At 42.0% G+C, this 10,766-nt stretch overlaps 1 long non-coding RNA gene across 1 annotated transcript; it reads right to left on the bottom strand.

The window, feature by feature from the left end:
• Positions 1–1,099: 1,099 nt before the first annotated feature.
• On the bottom strand, positions 1,100–10,471 carry LOC114699430. The gene is made up of 6 exons (XR_005090663.1): positions 10,456–10,471; positions 9,264–9,320; positions 7,678–7,725; positions 7,229–7,261; positions 2,028–2,066; positions 1,100–1,135 (listed from the first exon to the last, which is right to left on the bottom strand). It is a non-coding gene; the product is annotated as an uncharacterized LOC114699430 (long non-coding RNA).
• Between the last annotated feature and the right edge of the window lie 295 nt (positions 10,472–10,766).

Here is a 10,766-nt window from a genome sequence, read left to right as displayed (position 1 = left end):
TGTTTATTATTTTCAAGCCAAGAAGGTTCTATTAAACTCTCCTCAAGGGTTTTGGTTTTCTGTCACTGGTACCTGACTCCTACCTGAATGCAGAGGTTATACCTGTGCAGGCATCTCCCCATTGCATGTGCACAGGAAGGTAAATCTAGTCACCAATCCTTCACACACATTTCCTCAGATTACACTTCAATGCAGTCTGCCAAACCAAGCTCAAAGACACTAACCCTTAGCTGCACCGTATCTCAGTGGGGTGTTTATCCATGGCAGGGGCTGTAATTCCAGCCTGACAAAAATGTAAATTAAAAACTCTAAGAGGAATTTTCAAGGAAACCTCTCCTTACTTCATACGGTAGCCTTCTGCTGAGAAAGCATGCATGCTCACAGTCAACTTCAGGACTCCAGGGAAGGGACACTCAGCCACTGTGCCTGAGGAACTAGGATGAACCAGGATCACCCAGGTCTCACTAGGCCTTGTTCCAATTTCAGCACATTTGTATAAAAAAACAAACCAAACAAAAAACACAAAAATTTTTGCCCCATCTCCTCCTCGGTGTCTACCATAAGGACCAGTAAAGACAATCCATGTGGAACTTGCTGTGAACTAAGAATCATTGAATCTGCTGTACTGAAATACTGCTACTTAACTGAGTATAAGCAACTACTTTACTTTTCAGGAAACATCCTTTCATTTCCAAGAAACCCTATCAACCAAACAAGCAATAACTATGTTTTCCCTCCTTTGCATCTAAATGACATCATGAATCATGAAACATCCAGCCCATCTCCACGCAGAATAACCCTTTATCACCAGCGCGCCTTTTCTGAAGTGGTCACTTACTGGTAAACAAGGGCACCCCTTCCCACACGTCTATTTTTCTCACAGCAGCCTGTCACTGTCTTCGGTCACTGTCTCTGCACTCTTCTTTTATTATGGATGGCCAGTAGAATGGCAGCCTCATGGAAAAGAACTCTACTGCTTCATCCACCCCGGCACTGCGAGCCCCTGAGCCCTGGGTAAACACACAGCTCAGCATGTGTTTTCAATAAAATGATCTACTTTGATACAGAGTATAGGATCATCTTTATAAAAATAACCTACCTTCTGAAATTATACTGGAATCTTCTATGGCATTATCTAAAAAATAATAATAATAATAATAAACCAAACATATTAACTCACCTTCACTTAGATTAGTGGTTCTCAACCTTCCTGATGCTGCAACCCTTTAATACAGTTTCTCATGTTGTGGTAACAGCCCCCCGGCCCCCCCTCCCTCCAACCATAAAATTATTTTGTTGCCACTTCATAACTGCAATTTTGCTACTGTTATGAATCATAAGGTAAATACCTGTGTTTTCCACAGGTATTTTGACAGGTAGCCCCTGTCAAAGGGTCTTTGACCCCCAAATGGGTTGTGACCCACAGGTTGAGAACCACTGACTTAGATCCCTAAAGTGGCTAAAATCCACTCAGAAAGCTTTGTCTAGGTTATATTTCCTTATGGGAGACTCCTGAGTATTTCACCACAAAATCAACTTTAATTCTTAATTGTATTCAAAAGTTTAATCAAAGAGACTAATCTTAGTCTTCTGATGTAAAATAAAAATTCTTCTGTGCCTATGTGTTCTACATCCTCACATTCACCAGCCAAGGATCAGAAACACCCAGGGAAAAAGGAAAAGTGAACCTGTACAGACCCTGCTCTCTTGTCATTAGTTCCTTCCCGGTAGAAGGAACTGACCTACAGACATAGCATTCCAATGGCATTCCAGGGGGGTGATGCAGGGGTGGTTCAACGTGCTTGGGAAAACACACACAGGTTACAGGCTGCAGAGGCCTTGCTTTTTAGACAGGGCCTGGAGTATTTTCGGGTTTGGAATCTGTGGGCCATCCTAACACCAATCTCACTGTAGACACCATGTTTGACAATTCCTAGTGACTTCTTAGTGGCTTGAAAAATCTTCTATCTCTTTTTGCTCCACAGCTATGCAGGTAAAAATACACAGTTAACATTGGAAAAACTCACCTGAAATCTCTATCCCTTCGTTTTCTGAATGTTCATATACTATGGAAGTAAACAGAAAAAACAATCAGGTAGCACCAAGTAACAGTGACAACCAACAATGTCCTTCTTTCATTCATAAATGTTTTAACTCCCAGGCTCCCTCTCTAACAATGTGTATTACAGAGGCAGGATGGGAGGAATGGGGCTGAATGATGTAAAGCAAACAGTCTGGGCTCAAAGTTTAGCCACTGGGCAGCCACGGGAGATGGTAACTTCATATGTTCCTTCTTGCACAGAGGCAAGTACAAGCTCCTCCCCTAGTCAGCAAGATTAGCTGGTTGATGCGGATTCTTCTTTCTGTTTGCTTCCTGTCTGTGTGAGCTCTAGCCTGCTAATTATCCTGGATCTCAGTTCTTACCAGGCAGTCTCTAGTTTGCATAGGGATTGGTCCTCAGATGGTAACCTGGGGACATGCATCCCTGCTGCTACCCTCTTAGCAGGAACTGGCTGATGGGGCCTTTGATTTACCATGGTAACCAGGGCCCAGTGCCTGTCCCTGCTGCCATCTGTTGCCACAGGGCCTGGAGTTTCTGTGCTTTGATGCAAACAGTGTGTCCCCATGGCCCTCCCCCACACCCAGCAGCAAGCAATTTCCTGTCAACTGACCTTCTAAAATGCTTCCAATGTCTGGTACACCAAAAACAAACCTCCTAGTCTGCCTCAGTGGTAATAAATCTATCCATTTATACATAAAGGAAGAACTGCTTTTGAGTATTGACTATGTTTTAGACACTACTGGAGGACAACCATGCCACCTGGCAGTTAGCACTTAAACAGGCACAAACAAACCTCTACAGACTCCGGGAGTGAAGCCAGATCTTTCCTGGGCCAGGTGACTTTTGCCCTGCCCTTCTACCTCAGTCAGATTTCTTCAGTGACTGACAGGGACCTCTCTACTCAACCCACTCCCATGAGTGCCTGAAACGACCCCCATGAGCACAGCGACAGCATTAAACTCAGGATACTTCTAAGCCCCACCCTAAAGGATCTCTTAGCAATAGGCCTTGCTCCAACATCCACCCTGGGCTTGCAGGGCTCTCTCCTTTCTCATTCTTGATCTTCTCCATCACCCAGTCCTTTTAAGAAAAGGTAGTACTACCAGGTAGTAGAGGTGTGCTCCTAGACACAGGATCTACCCTTGACCCCACTGTCCTCGTAATCACGCAGTCCTTTTTTATTCCAGGCAGTAGAACCCTGCTCCCCAACACAGGACCTACCCTTGATCCCATTGTCCTCTTATTAGAGGATTCACAGCCTGGCTCCAATCACAGGAATCCCCGAGCACTGGACTCCACTGCAAGGTGAACACCATCAAATGGTTTTCTCTGGTCTCACCTCTTGGGGAGCTCAAACACCCTCACTATCAGTTTGCATGAAACTGGGCTCAAGAATTCTTTGTCTCCCAGTTTCTCTTTTCTTAGAAAAAAGCCCACCATTCATCAAGCCGGCAGAGGAGTCACCGTTCCTGGCTCCTTGTTTCCCGACTTCCCATCTACTACATGCTGCAAGCCCTAACAGTTTTACCCTCTAGACACTGCTCAGCTATGACCACCGCCCTCCACCTTTACTGCCACCACCCCGCTTTCCTGGCATTAACCGCCATCACTGCCATCCAATCTGTCCACTGAACAGTAGCAGAGCAGCACACAGCTCGAACGTGGCTCCTAGAAGCACCAGGCCCACCAAACATCCCTTTCTGGAACTTTTATCTCCTGTGGGTCCTCAACTGACCTAAATATGACTTAGAGGCCAGGTCAGACTTCAATCACGACCATCACCTAACCATCTCTCCACTGCGGCCCCTTGTCTATCTCCAGCTCATTATCTGCAGACGCATCAGCGTATTCAGGATGCAGATCTGACGTTGCAGTGCCCCTGCGTGCCACCCCAAGAGACGAAGTTGTTCTTGACTTGTCTACACATCTCCTCTGGACATGGATCACAGAGTCATTTTAGCTCCATCCCTCTCTCACCCCACACAATCCATAAACAGACATCACCAACCACACCCATCTCCATGGACCTAATCCACAAGCCAGCCTGTCTTTTATTAGAGACTGCCCGCAATGAACTGGCTCCACAAGTACCTGTCAGCTAACAGAAGGCTGCACTAGAATCACGGGCTAATTCCTTCCTCCTGCCACACTATAATGTCTGTAAGAACACCAAACACATGTGTCCTTTCCAACAGCTGCTCCAGCGCCAGTGCTACTGATAGATAACATGTAAATAAGTAACTCAGTGGCTAGCAAGGCTGTGACATCACTTCCTAGGCTGTGCACTGTAGGCTTGATGCTTGCAGGGACATCTGTGAGGTGGAAAGGCATGTGTTTACATGCAGAGTTTGCAGAGGTTCTGCAGAGTTTGAGGGAGAATGGACATGAAGTTCTTCCACTATTTCTACTGATGAAGTTTCACTTTATATATAGCAAGGCAATGCAAAGCATCCTACCAAATCCTGGTGTCCATTTAGGTAAGGTCATAGTCATTAACTCCTGTTAACATTTTAAAATAACACTTACTATGCTGGGCGGTGGTGGTGCGTGCCTTTAACCCAGCACTTGGGAGGCAGAGGCAGGTGGATCTCTGTGAGTTCGAGCCAGCCTGGTCTAGAGAGCAAGTTCCAGGACAGGCACCAAAACAACACAGAGAAACCCTGTCTCAAAAACAAAACAAACAAACAAAAAAATTGCCATTGAGTGTGATATCCAACCTAAGTCTTGTTCCATTTGATTTAGATTCCTCTAAATCTGAGCTAGTCTGAACACTGTAGACCAATCACGTTTTTTTAAAACCATGACAATGATTGGAAGAATGCAGAAAAATATCCATATCTTATCTCTAGAAATAATCTTTAATGTCTAAATTCCATTTCTCCTTCAAATTCAAGACTGAAAATTTAATGCTATCTCAATGGCCAAGTTTTTTAATTTTTTAAAAAACTGTATGCAAAGACAACCTAAGCTTATCATTTATATCCCAATGGAAACAGCCATTATAGATAGTGATCTTGATACTTTCTCAAATCTTAAACATATACATAACAAATAGCATGTCACACCTACACACAGACTGTTATTTTCTTTTCTCTGTGCACTTTGCCAGCTCTCAAAAAGTTGTAATTCCTTCAAGTAGGGCTCCCATAACCTCAGAGCTCACAGATCTGAATATATATCTTAAACAGGAATATAAAAATAGTTAACATTTGTATCAACAGATAAGAATCCATAACAGTGCAAATTATCTAAGGCTGCTATTTTACTAAATTTGTTTACTAGTACATACAGTAATCTACCATAATATCTTATACCTATCCATTCATTTCTTCTTTTCCTTTTTTTTTAAGAGAATACTGAGTCTAATATTTTCTTCCACCCCCAACCCTATAACCATCATCCATAACCCTGAGAAATATGAAACTTAGGAGAAGGGGCGTTGTTTTCTTAGAATTGCTTCCTGCTGTTTAGGGGGTGATGGTATCTCTGTTGGGCTACTGTGAGAAAGCTCAGATAGTTAAATCTCACTTAGACTAACTGTAGGTTCTGGAGCAAGTCTTAGAGTAATGGTAAGATTGTCTGAAATTCTGGCAAGAAGTGTAGTATTGGGCTTCTGAGACATTTCCATTTGGAAGTTTGTCTTCTTGGCACAAAATGGCCTACTGGGCAAAGAACTGCCCTTGCCTCGACTGCTGACAGTACAAATGCAATGCTGTCCTTTCTGGATAAGTGGGACACAAGGAAAGCGACCACTGTACTCTGCCAAGACAAGGTAAGATGGTCTTTCAGATTCCTGCTTCTGAAAATGGCTGTCAGATATTCTAGGTCTGCAGCCAATTTGAATGCACCAACAATGCTAAGAAACATTAGGTGACTGTCCAGGCTGCCAGCTATGGTGTATTTTATTTGTACTGAAATGTGATTTTAATTGTATGTTAATAAATAAAGTTGCCCGGGGGTCAGAGCTATTAGAGCCATAGCAAGAGCGTGGCGGTGGTGGCACACACCTTTAATCCCAAGCACTTTGTAGACAGAGCTAGGTAGATCTCTGTATGTCAAGGATATAACCAGCATTGAGAGACACACGCCTTTAATCTCAATACCATAAAAGACCTGGAGGGCTGTACATACAGACGGTGACGAGAGAGTCAGGTGTTTAGGTTTACAACCAATGAGAAGGCAGAACAGAAAGACTATATAAAGACAAACACACAGGAAGAAGATCTTTTTCGGAGAGGTAGGACCACCACAGGAGGAAGGGTAAGATTTTAGCTCTGAGCTCTGACCTCTTGGCTTTCTTCTTTGCACTGGTTCTATGTTTCTTATTTAATAAGACGGTTGGTTACATCTACAGCCAGCTGTCTCGTCTACTCTTGCAAGATTCCCAAAAGTTGCTTGCATCCATCTACATTTCTTAGGGACCATTATGTTCCTTCTCAGTCTTTGATGGGACTGAAGACTAGCAGTTATAGTTACAACTTCTGTGTGTGTGTGTGTGTGTGTGTGTGTGTGTGTGTGTGTGTGTGTGTGTTGTAATATCTTAGATAGAACATATAAGTTATTAGATTCAGGTTCTTTAGGATAGGACACCTTTTGGAATGATCTTTATAAACATGCCATTTACCTATGCTCTATACTTCTCTGGACTTTAGTATGTGTTTCTTGCTTGATATTGTTCGCATTGGTTGTAGTTCCATCTTATCTAGGTCATTATCCCTCATTATTTCTGGACAATATTTGATAACCATTCCTTTGTATATAGTTTGTATTAGTTTAGAACCTTCTTATTTACACAAAAAGGGGGAGGTGTAGTGGGTAGCCATTCCAGCTTTGATCTGGAAGTTTCGAACCCCCATTGAGGCTTTGGCAACTGTCACGCCTACAAGGCAGGGCCAAGGGAGGCACCTGGAGACCCGAAGATCTGGATGGGCCAGCGCTCTCTCGGCTCCTGGACCCTTGACAGTGAGGTTGACCGAGCAGAGCTCCAGAGAACATCCGTTGGACTGCAATACACATTCCCAGACCCCACGACCTACCTATCCTTTTTGTAAGTTACCCACTAAATAAATCTTCCTTTTAAACTACGTGGAGTGGCCTTAATAATTTCACCAATAATGAATAAATTTTAAACAAATAAATGGCTAGGGTTAAGAAATATTTACAAACCTGGTTCAGCATAGTCTTGGTGTGTTGCTTCCTCTGGAAAAAAAATGGAGATTTAAGACAAAATAAGCTGTGTAACTAAAGAAAAATGAAAAAAAAATACTAAAAAACCTTATCTTAAACACAAAATATCTAATTGATGTTGCAGTTACAAACATGTGCCTCTCTCCAAAGGGAATGAATGTAAAAGAAGGAAAATTATTCTCATAAAAATTCCTGCTAATAACCTATAAAAACTTAGCACTAGGAGTTTGTGGCTCACTTTGTCACAGTGGACTGTCAGTAGGAGGAGACAAGCACACGATATTCCTTTAATAAACTACCTTTGATACAGGACAAAAAAGTTCTACTGAAACTGCATCTTTAGTCTTGACAGAAAAAGCCACCAAATAAACACAGTAGCACTGAAGACCCTTTCATGATTGAAATGCGAATGGCAATGCCATCAATACCTGCACCCTGCTGTGGCTCATCAACCTCTCTTGCTGCTTTGCTAGGATCTAAAAAAAGAAAAGAAAGATTTTTGCCTATAGCAAACAGCACACATATCACAGACACCATTCTAGAAGAGTATATACATTAATTCTAACCTGGAAAAACCTTTATAAGGTAGATACTGTTGTGCCTTGGATATAAAATGTCCCCAAAGCTCCTGTGTTGGAGGCTAGGGTCCCAGTCAGTGGCACTACGGAGAGGTGATTGATCATAAGGTGTTAACCTCATCAATGGATTAATCCATCAATGAATTTATAGCTGAATGGGCTGTTAGGAAATGGGGCCTTAATAGAGGATATAGGTCATTGTGTCACTCGGGGTCGTTGAATATAGCTTGCCCTCCCTTCACAAGCTTTTGCTGCCAGGTATCATGATGGGAGTAGCCTCACTCTGCCATCTGCTCCTGCTGCATAACATTCTGCTTTGCCTCAGGCCCAAAGCAATGGAGCTCATAAACCCAACCTAAAACACAGGATTCTGGGCTAGGAAGTAGTGCAGTGGTAGAGTGCTTGCCTAGTACTTAGGTGGCCCTGGGTTCAAACCCCAGCATCACCACTAAAAATAACAAGAATAATAATGAAAATCTGATTCTATGAGGCAGAGCATGGTTTGATCCTGCTATCCACACCAGGATATATACTTAGGGAGTCTACGTCTATATACAACAGACACCTGCACGTCTACATTTGCTGTGACCCTATCTACAATAGCTAACTCATGGAGTCAGCCTAAGTGTCCAATGATTAGATATAGACAATGAGGTATATATCAAGAGTGATGTTTCGTTTCACCATAAAGAACACAACTTTGTCATTTGAAGTCAGTGGATTGAACTGAAGATGTCAAGTTAAGTAAAGGAAGTCAGAATCTGAGAGACCAATGCGTTTGCTCTCCTGTGAAAACTTTAAGGGAGGAAAGGAAGGGGAGAGAGAGGGAAAGAAAGGAAAAGACAAAATTTGAGAGCAGGAGGAAGACTATTTGGAAAAATGGAGAAAGGAGAATGATGGGAAAGCCAGAGAAGGGTGGACGGTAGGAGTGTGTATAAATATATTAATGTACACAGTACAAATGGATGAAAATATCATAATGAAAGCCAGTATGTTAATGAAACTGAAAAATGGTTTCATCCTTGAAAATTACCTCTCTGCTATTGTGTCTCAGCAGTAAGAACTGACACATGTACTACTACTCTCTTTAATAAAGTTTAACACACACAGAGTCCCACAAGCTGCTGTCTAGTTGCCCAAGATGGCTAAAGAGCAGATAAGGTGTGCAGCCTCCTGCCTCTGACATCGCGCTCTCTTCCATTCCAGGCCCCTTTAAAGGAGCCCCAGTGTGTGAAGAAAGGCATCCTTTTCTCTCCATTTACCTTGTACTGTTACATGATATGCAGAAAACCCTGTCATCTAGGGAATATGAGCAACTGCAAGAATTGTGAATCACCTCTGTGGGAAATCAGAGTAAAACCATTTCACTGCCTTGAGCCGTCCTAAGTCACAACCTCCAACAGAATAATACATTGGTAATTTTAATATTTACAGACCTGAGCGTTCTTGCTCATGCATCATCTCTTCTACATCGTTTGGATGGTCCTGGGATGCTATAAATTAGGAAAGGGAAGTTAAAAATGTCTCAAATAAGGTTTATATGTGATAACCTAAAACCAGAAAGCCACAAATCCTGTGATCTACTATGTTCACTCAGAGAACAAACTTACATGAACTATACTTAATGCCAAATAAAAAGATAAGGCAGTTTCCAATAGCAATGAATTTCTAATCCATGCATAAAGCACCAGAGCTATAGTCTCATGTGGCATGTCCAAATTCAGCTAGTCAGCCGTTCACAACATATGAGGACAGTGCAGGTCAGTCCTCTGCCACAAAGGAGCACTGTACAGAGAGTCTTACCAGACTGGCTCCAACTGTAACAGTCAGTGTTTACAGATCTATAGCACTGAAGGGAATCGGTCCTAAAGACCACTCAATAACACCAAGAGTCATTTGCTCTGATACTAGAAGGAAAACTAGTCAGAATAGGCTCCCTGAAAATACAATAAATCCAGCTTGAGCATGGACATGCTTTCTAGGGTCTCATGACAGCAGGAAAACATGATATAGATCTTTCGCCAACTTCACAATTTAAAAGCTATAAAGCATGCATGCATTTTGTGATTGTTTATTTTTCTTCCTCTTTCTTTTGTTTTGTTTGAGACAGGTCTTACTTTATATCCCAGGCTGGCCTCATGGCAATCGTCTTGTCTCAGCCTGCCAGATTCTAGCATTATAGATGTGAGGCACCACGGTTGTTGTTGTTGTTGTTTACTGTTCCTGGTGGTGGTGTGGTGTGGTGTGAGGTGGTGTGTAGTGGTGGTATGGTGGTGGTGTGGTGGTGTGTGTGTGTGTCTGTGTGTGTTTGTTTTGACAAGGTTGCACTATATAACCCAGGGAGTTTTGAACTAACAACCTTCCCACTTCCACTTTCTGAGTCTGAAATTACAGGTATATACCATCAAAATGAAATGCAATTCCTTTGCATATTTTGGCAGAGCAATTCCACTATTTGGATTTATATCAGAAAATGAATATGAACAAAACACAAATAACATTATTAGCTAGCTATATGTCATATGATACACTGAATCATTTAAAAATATTAATAAATAGTATTTTATGTAACTCATGATGCTGTTAGAGAAGATTCACTCTAATTAATAAAGACTAATAAAAATCTACCCGTCTCTTCCATATGTAACTATCCTCAGTTTCTGAAAGAAAAAAAAAAGCATTAGATTGATATTACTACTCTCTCATATATGGTATATGTATCTGCTATATGTCTATATGTCTGTCTTGAATGCTTATCAATGATTTTATTATAAAACTATCAAAATAAAGCAAGGAAATATCAATTAAGTCTCTATCATTTAATCACTACTTTACACCACACATCTCATGAATTCTTACTTTACCCACCAGAGTTGACACACACCACAACCTGGAGAAAAGAAGAAAGGCAATTCACGCAGTGACCACAGGGCTGGATG

The sequence above is a fragment of the Peromyscus leucopus genome, unplaced genomic scaffold, assembly GCF_004664715.2.
Source record: "Peromyscus leucopus breed LL Stock unplaced genomic scaffold, UCI_PerLeu_2.1 scaffold_440, whole genome shotgun sequence".
In the NCBI taxonomy this organism is placed as follows: domain Eukaryota; kingdom Metazoa; phylum Chordata; class Mammalia; order Rodentia; family Cricetidae; genus Peromyscus; species Peromyscus leucopus.
Note: the sequence above shows the minus strand (reverse complement) of the source record. Positions and strands in the feature narration are given on the sequence as shown.